The sequence below is a fragment of the Pseudorca crassidens genome, chromosome 2, assembly GCF_039906515.1.
Source record: "Pseudorca crassidens isolate mPseCra1 chromosome 2, mPseCra1.hap1, whole genome shotgun sequence".
NCBI classification, from domain to species: Eukaryota; Metazoa; Chordata; class Mammalia; order Artiodactyla; family Delphinidae; genus Pseudorca; species Pseudorca crassidens.
Genome location: NC_090297.1, coordinates 79817838 through 79833835, shown reverse-complemented (window position 1 = coordinate 79833835; position 15998 = coordinate 79817838). Strand labels below are relative to the sequence as shown.

At 41.2% G+C, this 15998-nt stretch overlaps 1 long non-coding RNA gene across 1 annotated transcript; it reads right to left on the bottom strand.

Moving 5' to 3' along the window:
• Nucleotides 1–13047: 13047 nt before the first annotated feature.
• On the bottom strand, nucleotides 13048–14845 carry LOC137210920 (uncharacterized). The gene is made up of 3 exons (XR_010936806.1): nucleotides 14784–14845; nucleotides 14045–14127; nucleotides 13048–13433 (listed from the first exon to the last, which is right to left on the bottom strand). It is a non-coding gene; the product is annotated as an uncharacterized lncRNA (long non-coding RNA).
• Nucleotides 14846–15998: the final 1153 nt, after the last annotated feature.

The window sequence follows — 15998 nt, the reverse complement described above, 5'->3', positions numbered from 1 at the left end:
AGCAATAAACCATCAAAAAATTGAAATTAATAAAACAATATTTAGAATCCTATCAAAAATATGAAATACTTAGAGATAAATTTAACAAACTAAATATAAGTCCAGGTCAATGAAAGCCGTATGTCGTTGTTGAGAGAAATTAAAGAACACCTAAATAAGTGGAGAGATACACCATATTAATGGATTAAAAGATTCAATATTGTACATTCTCCCTAAATTAATCAATTGATTTACTGTAATTGCATTAAAATACCATCAGCCTCTTTTGTAGAAAGTGACAAGCTGATTCTTAAATTTATATGGAAATAAGACTTCCCTGGTGGCGCAGTGGTTAAGAATCTGCCTGCCAATGCAGGGGACACAGGTTTGAGCCCTTGTCTGGGAAGATCCCACATGCTGCAGAACAACTAAGCCCATGCTCAGCAACTACTGAGCCTGCACGTTAGAGCCTGTGAGCCACAACTACTGAGCCCACGTGCCACAACTACTGAAGCCTGTGCACCTACAGCCCATGCTCCGCAACAAGATAAGCCACCACAGTGAGAAGCCTGTGCACTGTAATGGAGTAGCCCCCTCTCTCTGCAACTAGAGAAAGCTCACGCACAGAAATGAAGACCCAATGCAGCCAAAAATAAATAAATAAATTAATTAATTAAAAAAATTTTATATGGAAATACAAAGGGCCTAGAAATAGCCAAAACAATTTTGAAAAAGAAGAAGAAATTTGCAAGACTTACATTCCCTGATTTTAAGATTTACTATGAAACTACAATTACCAAGACACTGTGGTATTGGCATAGACACATAGCTCAATGCAATAGAACAGAGTCTAGAAATAGACCCATAAACATAGGGTCAATTAATTTTTGATGGGGAGACCAATGGCATTCAATAGGGAAAGGATAATCTTTTCAATAAGAGGGGATAAAAAGAAAAGGAAAAGAGAAAGGAAGGAAAGAACAGAAAAGGAAAAAGAAAAAGATTTTGACAATTACATCATACAATATAAAAAATTAACTTGAAATGGATAATAGACCTAAAGGTAAGAAGTAAAACTATAAAAATTCTGGAAACAAGCATAGGATGAAATCTGAATGACCTTGGGGTTGGAAGATATTTCTTAAATATGTTTGTGTTGGTTACTCAAAAAACACAAAATAAGGGAAATAGATGGGGAAAAAAATCAATAAATTGGACTTCACCCAAATTAAAAATGTTTGCTCGTCAAAAGGCATTAAGAAAATGAAAAGGCAAGTCATAGATAAGAGAAGTATTTACAAATCATATGTCCAACAAAGACATATCTGTTATACTTAAAGAACTTCTACAGTAGTGTCTTAGTCTATTCCAGCTGCAATAACGAAATACCACAGACTTAAACACAGAAATTTATTTTCTTACTATTCTAGAGGCTAGAAGTTCAAGATCAAGGTTCCAGAATATTGGGTTTTGGTGAGAGATGTCTGCCTGGCTTGCAGAGGGCCCTGTGCCATCACATGGCAGGAAGAAAGAGACGAAGCTCTCTGGTGTATCTTCTTATAAGGGCACTAATGCCATCATGAGGGCCCCACCTTCATGGCTTCATCTCAATCTAATAGCCTCCCAAAGGCCCCATATCCAAACACCATCACACTGGGTGTTTGGTTTTCAATATATGAACTGGGGTAGGGGGGACACAATTCAGTCCATGTCAAGTAGGAAAACAAACAACCCAATTAAAAATGCAGAGACATGATATCTCATTGTGGTTTTGATTTGCATGCACAACTACCAATGATTTTGAGAATATATTCCTGTGTTCACTCACCATTCCTGTTTCCTTTTCTAAAGGCTTTAATGGGATGTGTTGCTTTTCTTTTTGTTATTAATTTGTAGATGCTCTTTATATTTTTTGGATGCTAGTTCTTGTTATTTGTATGTCCTGAAAATATCTTCTCCTGTGATGCAGTTTGTCTTTTCACCTTTTAATATTTTAGTGGAAAGTAGTCCTTAATATAATCTAACATATTAAAATTTTTCTTTATGATTTCTCATTTTTATCATATTTATAATTTAAAATTCCCTATTCCAATGATGTAAGATGTTATTCTGATTTCTTTTAAAAATTGAAGTATTATCTTTCATTTTTAAGCCATAAAAAATGGGGAGAAAGATTTGAACAGTCACCCCACCAGGAAGATAATATAGATGGCAAATGAATGCATGAAAAGATGTTCTGCATCATTAGACATAGGAAATGCACACTAAAAACGAAATAAGACACAACTACACACTCACTAGAATGGCTATAATAAATAAGAGAGATAGTATCAAGTTCTGCGAGGATGTGGAGAGACTGGAACCCTCATACGTTCCTGGTGGGAACGTAAAATGGCACAGCCAATTTGGAAGACAGTTTGGCAATTGCTTTAAAAGTTAAGTATTGACTTACCGTATGGACCAGCAATTCCACTTCTAGATATTTACCAAAGAGAAATGAAAGCATATGCCCAGCCAAAGATTTGTACATGGATGGTCACAGTAGCATTATTCATAACGGCCAAAAAAGTAGAAACAACCAAATGTCCATGAACTTGTGAATGGATAAACAAATTGTAGTATATGCCTATATTGGAGTACTATTTAGCAATAACAAGGAACAAGTTACTGATAAATGCAAAAACATGACTGAACATCAAAAGCATTATGCTATGTGAAAGAAATCAAACACAACTGACAACATATGTATGATTCCAATTACTTGAAAGGGAAAACCTGATTGAAAGCTGTTGCCAGGGGCTAGAGAGTGGTAACCAGGTATTAACTGCAGAGGGGCACAAAGAAACTTTGGGGAATGTTGAAACTCTTCTTTACCATGATTGTGGTAATGACATGACTATATACATATATTCTTGTGAAAAGTTATCAAATCGCCCAGCTAAAATTGGTGAATTTTATTGTATTTAAATTATACATCAATAAATCTGACAGAAGAAGAATGTGGGGTGGGTGGGGAGGAAGCAAAGGGGGAGGAGGATGGCAATAACACCACCACCCACCGTCACCACCATCACCAAGTAGGAATGTTACTATACCTGAATTCAAGACTTTCTGTAGTAATCAAGACGGTGTAATTTTTGTGAACAGATAGACCTAGAGATGCATGGACCAGGGTGCCTGGCTACCAGGAGGAGCTTTTTACCACCACGCCTACAGAAGGTGATGGTGCATGTCATGGACCACTAAGCACTCTGTGTTCATTTCTTTTCTCTTTCTTAAATGGGAAATGAGGGACCTAATCATCATACCACTAACAGAATAAAGGTCAACAAATCTTAACTAGAAGGATACACAGATTATCCAGTTTACCATGCAGGAATCCTGCACATCTAGAGCTGTTACGGTGTAAGTGTACGATGCGGAGAGTCTTCCTGAGAATGGGAACTTAATTCACAGGGATGCAGAGCTAAGAAATTAAAGGGGGGGACAGAGCCTCTTGTGTGATATTGGGCTCGTGGATCTAGCGATACCTGAAGCCAACATCTCCTTGGACTGCTTAATTATTTGAACTAATAAATTCCCATTTCTGTGTAAGCAAGTTTGAGTTGGATTTCTGTTCCTTGTAACAGAAAGAGTCCTGAGTAAGGTACATGTGTACTCTGGGGTGATAACTAGAGAAGCACTGGCTTATGCACATACTAACTGGCCGCCCTAGGGCAGGCCTTTTAAAAGCTCTTTGCCCAGGTTTCCGATCTCTGAGTAGAAGTAGTTGGAACGGGACAAGAATTTTTCAGAAGACTTGCACAAATCTAAGGAACCACAGCGCCCTCAATGGGAAATGAGGAAAAGGCACAGCAAGGGACCCCAGCTTCTGCCTCAACTAAACCAGAAGTAACCCCTCCCTTAAAAAGAAATGTTTTAGATATTGGAATTACACAGAGTTTGATTTGAAAAAAAATTCCTTTGTTTAAAAAAGAGCAATGATCTCCTCTAGTTCCAAAAATTCCAGTATTGTCTGTTGATTTCTGACAGGCAGTGCAGCATAGGGCCTTGCATTACAGCATGTCAGACTCCGTAGAGTCTGAATCCAGCTCCGTCCCTTACTAATTGTGTCAACTCGGGCAAGCTTCTCTGTTGCTTGGTTTCTTCATCAGTAAAACAGGGACAATAATAATACCTACTCCAAAGTGCTGTTGTAAGGGTTAATTGACAATATGTGAAAAACCCTTCTGAAAATGTCTGGCACATGGCACGTGCCCAATACCTGTTAGCAGTGACGATGATGATGACAGGCCTGGGAGACCACAGTGAATCTGGTTTGGCTTCATCAACTCACCCAAGGAATAAGCTGGAAAAAGAACGGAGACCTAAGTAAGGTCACCTGCTTATTCCCTGTAATTGTGTCAACAGATTGGGGGTAGTGAAAGCTTTGGTCTTTGTTCTGTTTTTCTGAATGTAATCATCCTTTCAACTAATGACTATTCAAATGATAATTTTGTGTGTGTGGCTTAAATAAAATGTTTCCTGACTATATTCATAGTATACATGCATTGAGGAACATTAGGAAAATTAATGAAAAACAAAAATATTAAAGCATTTGTAAACCTACCACCAAAAGACAAATGCTATTAACATTTGATTATTGCCTACGGTCTTTGATTTGGAGTATTTTCTCTCAGGTTTTCTTTTAAAGCATTTAAAAATGTTTATAAATACATACCCAAAACTTTACATATATGTATGTGTGTGTGTTTGTGTGTGTGTCATTTTATGTCCTTTTCTCAAATAAGGTTATATTGTGAATAATTTTCCATGAATTAAATATCCTTTGAAAACATTTTTCTGACTTCTTAATAAATCATCACATGAATTATATACCATAATTTTATTAGGTAAGTTCCCTATAATTGGATCTTTCAGTAGTTTTACTTTGGATTTAATATAAATAATGCTGTGATAAATATATCTGATTAGGATGCTATTCCCAGAGGCGGAATTTCTGAGTCAAAGCATGTGATCACATATAAGGCTCCTGATACCTATCGTCAAATAGTCTTCCAGAAAGTTTGCACCAACTTACCTATTGACCAGCCCTGAGGGTCTATAAACAGCAGTCGTTAGAAGTTGTAACTGCTGATTTTCATTATAGGAACTACAGTTAGGGAATCGAGCTCTGGAGTATATTACCCTTGTTTGAGAAAGTGGACTAAATTTAAAGTTTATGAAACTAGGCTTTTTACGGCCTAAATCAGATCACATATTTCTTTCTAGACCCCTTAAAGTTTACAAACTTATAGGAACCATAAGTCCAGCACACCACACAGTGACTCAGTCTTTTTAAGCCACAATGTTTACTAACTACAAAATAAAGAAAAAATTATTATTATTTTAACTGCAACTTCATAGCCAAGATTTTCACGCCATGCTTCATGAAGGACAAACATCCCATCACTTCAATATCGTGGTCAAAGGGATTCCATGTATCACACGATGCTGACTTCACTCTGGTCCTTGAACAATTAATGCTCTCTGGGTTACAGCAGCAACCTGTGGTTCATTAGACATGAACATTTGAATTTAAGTGTGAAAGATAATATGAAAATATTCCTTAAACATCTTTCCTTCAAGCCCTGGGAACTTAAAGTAGGAAAGTATTCCAAGGGGGCAATACTGTGATTGGAATACTGAGTTGTGAAAAGCAAAATGGCATCATCTAGAATTTAAAATAATTTTCTTAAGGCCTCGATTTCAGTTCCCTAGAGCCATGGTTGTGTGCTGACTGACATTCTGCTTCTCTATGAGACCTCAATGTGCAGCTGATGTGATCATTTCTTGGCCTCCTTTTTCTCAGTGTGTCTTTACTAGTGTTAACAGTATTTGTAACCCAAAGGAAACCAACAGAGAAGTGAATCTGATCATGTCCCATCCCTCACCCTGCTTAAGGATCTCGTCCAAACCTCAGCGTGACAAGCAGACCCCTGACAATCTGGATCCTACTATTCCAACCCCACAGCCTGCCATCCCCCTCCTCATGCTTCTTCCTAGTCATACTGGCCTTCCCACATCCTCTGGACCCACCTTGACCGTCCATGCCTCTATACCTGGAGCAGCTGTGTCCCCTAGAAGAATCCTCTCCCCTGTGTGGCCTGGTAAATTCTAGTCATAAGTAAGATTTCCCCACACAGCTCCAATTCATAAATACAGAGACCAAGATTTACACATTGTTAGAAATTCCTTCAAGTTTCCTCAAGTAATGGGAGTTGTTAGTCACGTATCTATCACTATTACATGACGGTTATAGACAGGTAAAGAAGCTCATGGAAACCAGGAGCAGCTCCTTTTCAAGACCCAAGACAGGCCTAGGATCCCCTCTTCAGATACGAGAGTCGAAGGTCTTCATTCTCATGCTCTGTTGCTATGGTGATTCCTACTCTCACGAGCTTACCATTAAAAGTGTTAGTTCATTTTTCCTCCCTGAGCAGGAAGGGAAGTTTCCTGGGCAGAGCTTCCCAGACAAGACCATCTCACAGGTGTGTATCCATCCCCTGGACAGCTTCTTTGGTGGCCACTCCAGCCTGGTCCAGTCCGGTGGCCACCTTTGTTTCAACCCCAGCCTTAGAGTCAGCTTCCTGCAGCAGGGAACTGTGGGAGGGCCGTTGTCCTTATCAAAGGATACAGAGCAAGCTTGGCATCTTTCCAGATAGCTCTGATGCACAAAACTCCTAGGTTTGGTCCTAAAACTCTTATTTTTGTGAATAGAAGATTGAGGACCATAGTTCTAATTTGCTTCATAAATTATAAAGGAGAGGGTTTATAGTGTGATCTCCAAGCACTGTCCTAGAGCAAAATCAGAGAGAGAATTTGGGAAATTTGTTTTACTTATTCCTAGAACTATAAGGGACACATGTGCAAAAGAAAAAATGGTATCATTTTTCCATTCACAATTATCTTAGAGGTTTCTACCTGTTGGGTCTTTGTAAATTAATCCTTCTTAAGCCTGTCCTTAAAGGCTTTGTTACACTGTGCTTGGAATGACTACTGAAGATCTTACATTCAGAATATTAATGCATGGATATATAATTATTTGTCCCTCTCTTACTCTGTGAGGCTTCCGGATTCCCTCACCCCTCATACCCGGGAAACAGAGCAATGATTCTGAACTCTGACCTCTCCCTTCTCTCTAGGTTCCTTCAGACTAAAGGAGTCAATCTTAAGCTGCATCTGAGGCTTTTCTACTGACTGCGAGCCCTCTGAGGTTTGACTCCTCCTGCCCAGGGTCTAACCACCGAATTTTGCCAACCCTTGGACTAAAGGGGAGAAATTCCTTAAGGAAGGAATACCTGACTCCAAGTAACAGCCTGGGGGGAGAGCAGAAGCCTGGCCCCAGATACCCCTTTGAATGTGTCCCTTTGAAAATTCATTTCTTTGCTTTCTCTTTTTTTTTTTTTTTTGCAGTAAGTAAAACATATTTATTCCCTTTTAATTATAAAGGTAAAAAACTGTATCATAACAAAACAAAATCAAATGCAACAGAGGCATAAAAAGTAAAATTCTGTACCCAGTAATTTATTTTTTTATATATATATAACAACTTTATTGAGATAAACTTCACATACTATACATTTCACCCAAAGTGTATAATTTTTTTTTTCATTTCTTTGTTTTCTACTTCATATTGCCAAGTCATGCCCATGTGTGTGTTTGGGGAGATGGGGAGGGGTGGGAGGAGGTTAGGGGGTGCCAGGACTGGAGTATAAATGCATTGAGGGCAGAGCTCTGTCTACCCGTATGCCTCTGCGTCCCACAGCAAGTGCTCAACAAATATTTTTGGACTGTACCAAGTTTCAAGCACACAGATTTAAGAGCAACAACTTGTTGTGTGATTACCAGTGCCAGGCACTGCGATCCACGCAATGTAAAAATTATCTCTAATTCTTATAAGAACTCTCTTTGGTAGGTGAATCATCATTCCCATTGTATAGACAAGGAAACTGAGGCCCAAAGTAGTGAAGGGACTTGGATAAAGTCATTGAACTAGTTTAAGTGACTGAACCATATAGTTTTTGCAGTGTGCTGAGCTGCAGAGCCAGCACATAAGTCAAACTCCAGGAAAAGGAGGGGAAGGGCAGCTGGCATCTCCTTCCAAGGGCTTAGCAAAACACATTTCCCAGCCAAGTGTCTGCTCAGGCAGAGAGGCAATTGTGTCATCATCAGAGAGGAAGGAATCATTGACCTTCTTTTCAGACTCTCAGCTCTCTGAGAACATTTAGGTGCATTAGGAAGCGAGGGGTAGGGCCCAGACTAGGACCAGCTCTCCTGACTGCCTATCTGGTGTTTACCCACCCTGCAGAGGCCAGCAAAAGATTAAAAAAACTCATTGTATCCATCAGAAGAGGCAAGCTGCTATGATCACACCATAAGTATCAGTAGCTTGAAGCAATAAGAATGTCTTTCTCATTTGTGTCACAATCCAGTGTAGGTAGGAGGTGGGCCTTCCTTATTCCCTCTGGGCTGGCCCTCTTTCAGGCTCTTCACGTCCTTGGTGTCCTCTCCATTCAGCCAGCAAATGAAAAGGAACAAAGCTTGCACCTAGGAGGGTTTAGCAGGCCAGACTCGGAAGTGGCCCCACCTCACTTCCATTGTACAGAATTCAATCAGGTGGCCACAACTAACTGTGCGGGGGGGCTGGGAAATGTAGTCTGACTGTGTGCTCAGAAAAAGAGCACCCATCGACACTCGTGGGTTCTAGAAGTCTCCTCTGAGAACACCAAGTATCACGGGGCTAGTTCTCATTTTTGTCCTGAATTTATCAAGGGCGTTTGAACTCTAGACCCCTATAACATACAATATTTATACTATAACATACTAAATATATTTTACTTTGAGGTCACTGCAATTATCATGCTCGCAGACGGGGGTGGAAAGGAAGGGAACAGTGCCAGTTTCAAGTAGCTAAAAAATTTTCTGTAGCTCTTCAAGGCTTCTTATCCTACTTTTGTTGTTGTTTGGGTTTTAATTTGTTTTGCTTTGTTTTTTTGTTCTGCTAACATTTATTGTGTATTTACTGCACACCAAACGCTGTCCATGTGTTATCTTTGTTAGTCCTCATAGCAACCCTGGGAGGTGGGTACTAATATCCTCTGCATTTTACACATGTGAACATGGAAACTTAACCTGGTTAAGAGACTGACTGACCAAGGTCATAAAGCCAGTAGGTGTGAGAGTTGAGATTCTAACCTGGGTCTCCGCCACTCCAGATCCTATGCCATCCACTCCATTGAGCTCTGGCTGGCAAGCTTCTGGCCATAGATGGAACCCACTCCAAGCCTGGTATGGTTCTCTGAAGTCTGTGCACCTCTGCCGGGCAAATCCCATTTGTTGACACACAGAGGTCACCATATATCGTCCCTCTATTGATGAAAGCTGCTGGGGCGTACAGGCTCTTACAAATGTTCTAACCAGGGGAAGGGATGTCAGTGTTGTAGCAAGTCTTCCTTGAGTACAAAACAAGTGCTTTCATGTTCCTACATTTTGGTCCACATTTGAAAGACTAATCTTGCCCCAAATGAATTAATTTATGTTCAGCCCAATATCTCCTAAAAAATTTTTAGTTCACTGGTATATTTCAAAAGGAATACTGTAGCAGCTCTCTTAAACCACCATGGTTACAGGCTAGTCAGATCTTTCCTTACATGCTTTTAAATACTTAGAATGCCCTGGGAATGAAGCACTGGATCAATTAGGGCAAACTGACTAAAAGTTAATTTAACAGAGCCCTGAGCAGATGCTCTGCCTGTCCTTGAGGCTCGATGGTCTAGCAAGCTGAGCTACTTTGACTGTGTAAACACCATTAAAACTATAACTGGACCTGGGTGGTGTATCCGTCCCACCATTAGAGAGTAGATTAAAGAACCCTATTAGAGGTAAACCATTGGGTGGGAGAGTGGGGAGGAGTAGTGGGAGAGGGGGGTTGTTGAGCTATTGAACTCGAACTGAACTATAAACAATGGTTTATTATAAGCACTGCTCCTGGAACTCTCAGCATGTGACCCCCTGGGGAGTTTCACCGTAAGAGGAATTTAATCGCACACCTGTCTTTCTAGGGCATCATGCCACTCCACTTGCCTCTAGTTCAAGTAACTGAAAGATGTGAAGAACAGATTTTGAGACGATGGTGCTTTAAAGGTGGATTATGCAAGGAACACTCAAGCATCACAAGCCTGAGACCACTCAGAGGTGGTCCCATGGCTCAGGAATCAGGCGTGGAGCTGCTTCCAGTCCCATGCATGCTTCTCTTGCAGTGACAGCCATCATGGCAACCAACAGCCATATGGTAATTTCTCAGGGACGCATCATCTGGTTTTTGACTCATTCTCATGGAGATAGGGAGAGCCCCATGAGCACCTGAGTGCCCCCCTCCTTGTCTGGCTCAGTGGTTCTGTATCCTGGCTGCGTATCAGAATCACCTGGGGACCTCCTCAGAATACTGATGCCTGGGGTCCTCCCTAGAGAGATGGTATTTTTCACAAGATCCCCGGGAGGACCTAATGTACAGCACTGGTTGCGAACCATGGGAGTGGCCCCAACCCTCCTCCAGCAAGGTGGAGTGGTTTGGCCCTGGACATCTTGGATATAAAAAATAGAAAGGGGATGGGTCTAAGAGCTGCTAACTGTGGCCAACAGCAGCCGTTAGGCTGTGCCTAAACCTCTTCCCCACAGGGAAGATGGTGGGGCTGGATAATCCTTGGTGGTCAGCTCCCAACTCAAGTTCTTTGCCTTTCCTTCTTCCTGCCACATTGCTTTATTTCTTCCCACATGACAATTTAATGAACATTCATTGAATGTTTTCTGTATGCCAGGTGCTGGGCTGGGCACTATAGACAGAAAGAAAGGAGGAGAAAGACATGGAGCTTATCCTCATAGAACTTACCAATCTTCACAGGGGAAGCAAATGCATTAGTACAGAAATCAATTTCCTACTTATTAGCAGCTCTTATTAAAGGTTCCATGGGATGAGATAAAAACATAGAACTGCATAACATTTTCAGATATTGTTAGCGCTTTGCCCCGTTATAGAAGTAATTAGGAATAGTCAGTGTGCCTTCCCCAGACCCATTTTCTCTCATGCGCACATGTGTACACGTACACACACATACACACACACACATACACACGACTTTTTCAGAAACAGGAAAGAGCTGAGCATAGATACCAGTCACAGGCCTGCTATCTTTTTAATATGGAATCTGTTTGTGGGAAAACCTGGGTGAGCGAAAGTTTAATCAAGGTCTGGGAGTCATTCTAGCTGCTCCCAAATCAACAGGAACCTCCATCAGGCCTTCTCACATGTTGTTTTCAGAACCACATGTTTACTCAGTCAACAAAGATTTGAGTCCTAGTATGTACCGGACACCATGCCAGACACTGAAAATGTAATAGTGAGGCCGTAAAACCCATCCCAACGCTATCTGTGCTTAAAATCTAGAAAGGAAGATAGATGCCAATGTAAATTACTATTGTGGTAAGTGAAGATGTACATGAGGTATGCGGGAATGTTTAAAGGGGAATAGACTTAGGAAGTCAAAGAAGGATCCCTAAGGTTGGTCATGAACCCGGGCATCATATCTACAATGATAAAGAGGTGGGGGAGGGGCTACACTCCAGCCAGAAGGAAAAGTATGAGTGCATTAGTGAGCACAGGCTGGATTGTAGTGCTCAAAGCGCGGTCCTCAGAACACTGTGTGTACCAGAGATCCTTCCAGAGGTTCTCTGAGGTCAACATTATTTTTATAATTATTACTAAGGTTTCATTGCCCCTTTTCAGCTGGAATGACATTTGCACTGATGATACAAAAGCACTGGTGGGTAGCACTGCTGAGGCCTTAACACGAACGAAGGCAGTGGCACCAGGCTGTACTCGTAGCCACTGTATTCTTTTTCCATGCACTTGCAGGGGGGAAAAAGTCAGTTTTACTTAGAAACGCCTTTAATTAAGCAGTAAGAGTTATTTCTTTTATTAAATCACTACCCTTGAGTACACAGCTCTTCAATATTCTCTGTGACAAATGGGAAGTATGCACAAAGCACTTCTACTGCCTACAGAAATGCGATGGTTGTCTGCAGGGAAAGCAGTTGTTTGAGTTGTAAATGGAACTAGCTGCTTTTATCATGGAACACAGTTTTTACTTGAAAAAGAACTACTGCCAAACTATGTTTATTCCATCTTGGGTTCTTGGTAGATATATATACTTTTAAGAATGCATAAAGCGAATCTGTCACTTCAAGGAAAATAACTGACAGTGTTTGTTGCCAAAGATAAAAATTTAAGCTTTCAAACAAAAATTAGAATTATAGAAAACTTGTAGCCATTATTATGAGCTTGACAGCTTCCTAATACTTACAGACTCCAGTGAGATGGATGCTGATACTAATTAATGTGATTTTTAAATATATTATATAATGAAATATGTCAACATTTGGAAGATCTGTATAACTCAGTGAACCAATCTTTTCCAAGTAACCAATGCCTGAGGTCACAAAATCACGCATGGGTAAATAAAGGATCCATTCAAAGTGCAAGAGAGCCTAGTGGACTTTAATGTAACAGAGCATGAAAAGTTCATTGGTATGATTTCAGATTCCATATTGTAGCTAGCTTTTAAAAATCTACCACTTGTCAAGTTTTGATGTGGTATCCAAAAAGAATATTCGTAATCAGCAGAAAAGACTATTTAACTACATTATCTGTGTGTAGCCAGATTTTCTTCACACACCTCAACACAAAAACAGAACAGATTGCAATTAATTAAATGCAGGAGCAATATGAGAATCCAGCCGTCTTCAATTAATCCAGAGATCTGCAAAAATGTAAGACACTATAATTCTCACTAGTTTGTTTTGGAAGCTAGCTCTTTTTCATAAAATGTGATATTTATATTAAGTAATGGTTTTATTATTTTTACTTTAAAAGGAATTCATAGGTACACATTTAAAAGTTTTTCTCAGTTTTAAAAGTCCCAGTTTTAATCTCTGATATGGAAATATTGCTGGATGTTATCCACATAAGTAAAAGCTCTTTAGGATTACCAGTAATTTTTTAAGAGTCTAAAGAGGTCCTGAGACTCAAAGGTTTGAGAACTGCTAGACTAAATTATTTTGTGGTAACAAAATTGTCTTGAATCTCAGTGGCTAAACAGAACAAATGTTTATTTCCCTGACATCCACAGACAATCAGGCAGCTCTCTAAAGACAGCTGTTCTCCATGTGCTGACTCAGCAATCAGGTTACTTCATCCTGTGGTTCTGCTGTCTCAACATATGGCCTCCACGATTGCAGCTGTAGAAGAGAAGGCTGGAAGATGGCACATCAGCTCCTAAATCTTCTGCTACGTGTCACTTCAACTCACAGCTCACTCAGCAGAACTGGTCACATGGTCCCGCCCAACTGCAAGTGGGCTGGGAAATGTGAGAAAGTTTGTGAATATCTGGTGAGCAGCAAATAACTCTTTACACGGCAGTACAAAGAGCTTGTGCTTTAGAACTTGTGGTGAGAAACTGAAGCTGTGTTGGAAGAACTGACGGAGCACATAAAGTGAGGTGAAGCCTAATGCAAAAAAAGGCAGGGGAGACTTGTAGGGGCCAGACTGTGCAGGCTGGCCTCATAAGCCATGGTAAAGACTGTGGTCCTTTTCAGAACAACGGGAAGACAGTGGATGTTTTGTTTCATTTATTCATTTACTTATTTGGCCGTGCCCCACGGCTTGCGGGAGTTCCCTGACCAGGGATTGAACCTGCGACCTCGGCAGTGAAAGTGCGGAGTCCTAACCGTTGGACCGCCAGGGAATTTCCTATGGTGGATGTTTTAAACTACAGGTGATGACAATCAGTTTTATCTGTTGATGAGCCACTGCAGCTGTGGAAGGAAATGAAAGTAGGGGGACAAGAGTGGAAGCAGCAAGGTGCTGTGCTGATGAATCGATCTTTGGGGAAAAACAAAAGCCTTGATTTGTGGCACTTGACAATTTCTGTAGTGTAAATTCTCCCATCAAGGCCAATTTCAAGCTTACCAGTTCGATGTCGCTGAACACAGCGTAAGGACCGAGCCATGCACAATCAACTCTTATGAGCCGGCAGGGCAGGTTTCAGTGCACTGAGACAAGAAAGGTAGTTAGGAGGCTAGTCCAGACAAAAGATGCTGGTAGTCTGAACTTTCCTCTCCTTTGATCACAGCTGGAGCTAGCCCCACGTTCTATGCACGTCAGTGACTGAAACACCCTGCCTCCACCACCAAATGTCAGCAAGGCTTTCCAACTATTGCTATGACACATGAGGGTGAGGGATGTGGCTATCTTCCCCCAGCCCCCCACAGCCTTGCCTCAGGTACAAAAATGTGGACCTAGGTCCTTTCACTATCTTCCCAGAGCCATGTTTGCAAACACCCTCAGATATTCTGGCATATCATTGCTCCCCAGCTGTTCCAAGGGGGGCGGGCAGCCCAGGAAACTGCCAGAAGGGCCCTGCTTGGGTTTTCAGCTTCCCTTGATTTACATGAAACGATTCACAAGAGTCAAAATAGTCACAGTCTACAACTATAGGTTACAAGAAAAGCCTTCGCAAGCTTGTGAACAGGGTGAAACCTTGGCTTTTGCTGGCTAACTCAGAAGGGAACCAACCACATGTCTGTCTTACAAGAATGCAGATGGAGGGAGAGTGAGGCTCCCACCGTGGAAGTTACCAGTTACCGAGGCTGGCAGCGTCAGCCAGACATGCCCCTCCTCTACCCAAGCTTGGGTTTAGCGAGCTCACCCAGACTCTTTCCTTCTCCCTTCTCCTCTGCTCAAGTTTCCAGCGCAGAATAACAGCTTGCGTGCACCGGAAGTGACGCCCGGCTGCTGCTATTTAAATAACTCCGCCTCTAAACACAGCAGGTGTCGCTCACAGTGTAGCTCTCAAATTTTAACTGCTTTTGGTTTTTTTTTTTTTCTCTAGAGGGCCATATGGATTTTTTTATTTAAAGAGCCTGACTCTCTCAAATAATAAGCCTCTCCTCCTTCCCTTTCTCCCCCCCTCCCTCCCTCCCTTCCTTCCTTCCTCTCACTCTCTCTTTTCTCTTTTCTCTTCACATAAAGCCACAGGCTGAAGTCTTCCTCAGCAGCTTCACCCATCCCCCCGATGGTTCTGGAAGTTACTGACCCATGAGCAGGGTGGAACGCCACTGTGCTGGCTCCGAAGTTCTCTTCTCCTGGTTCTACCTGCTGGACAAACCTCCCAAGAGGAGTTAGGGACTCCAACCAAGTTCAGGCGTAATTTCTGCACCCCCATTAATGGTCTTGCATAAAACCCAAGTCACCAGACACTGGAGTATTCAAAGAAAGGCAACAAAGGTAGATGTGGTAGGCAGATAGGGGACAGCATGTCACAAAAAATCTAGGTACCACCAAATGCTAACATTCTCTCTTGAGACAAATTAGAAGTTTGAGACTGAATAGCATGGACTTAAAATTTTCTATTTTAGAAATTTCAGCTTTTATTCCTAAATTCACTGAAACCACTAACCAAGTAGAAGACCTACAAGCAAAAGAGGGTACACTTCCTTATTTTGCTGCAGTCACTTAATCCAAATATTCCTGTAGATGCAGGCACTAATCCTGCGTGACTAGATTAAGAGATCGACTTCTTATGCAGCTAAGTAAGAACGTTTTTTAGAAAAATGATCTCTTATCACCATCTTTTGGTGAAATAAAGGACATTTTGACATCAAATATTTCAATGAATTTAGCATGATGAAAACTCACTCTATTGTCTTTTTTCGCCTAGAAAAGGACAGGTGGGAATTACAGCCCACTTAACAGCATTTGAGAACCCAAATCTCAGTGCATCCAACACCATCTAAGAGAAGGAGATGGTATATTTGGTAGGTAACCCCACTGGACCTGTGGAGAAACGAAGTCTCAGAGGGGTCTAACAACCAGGCAAAGTCACATAGCTAGTAATGTCAGAGCTAAAATTCAAACCCAAGAT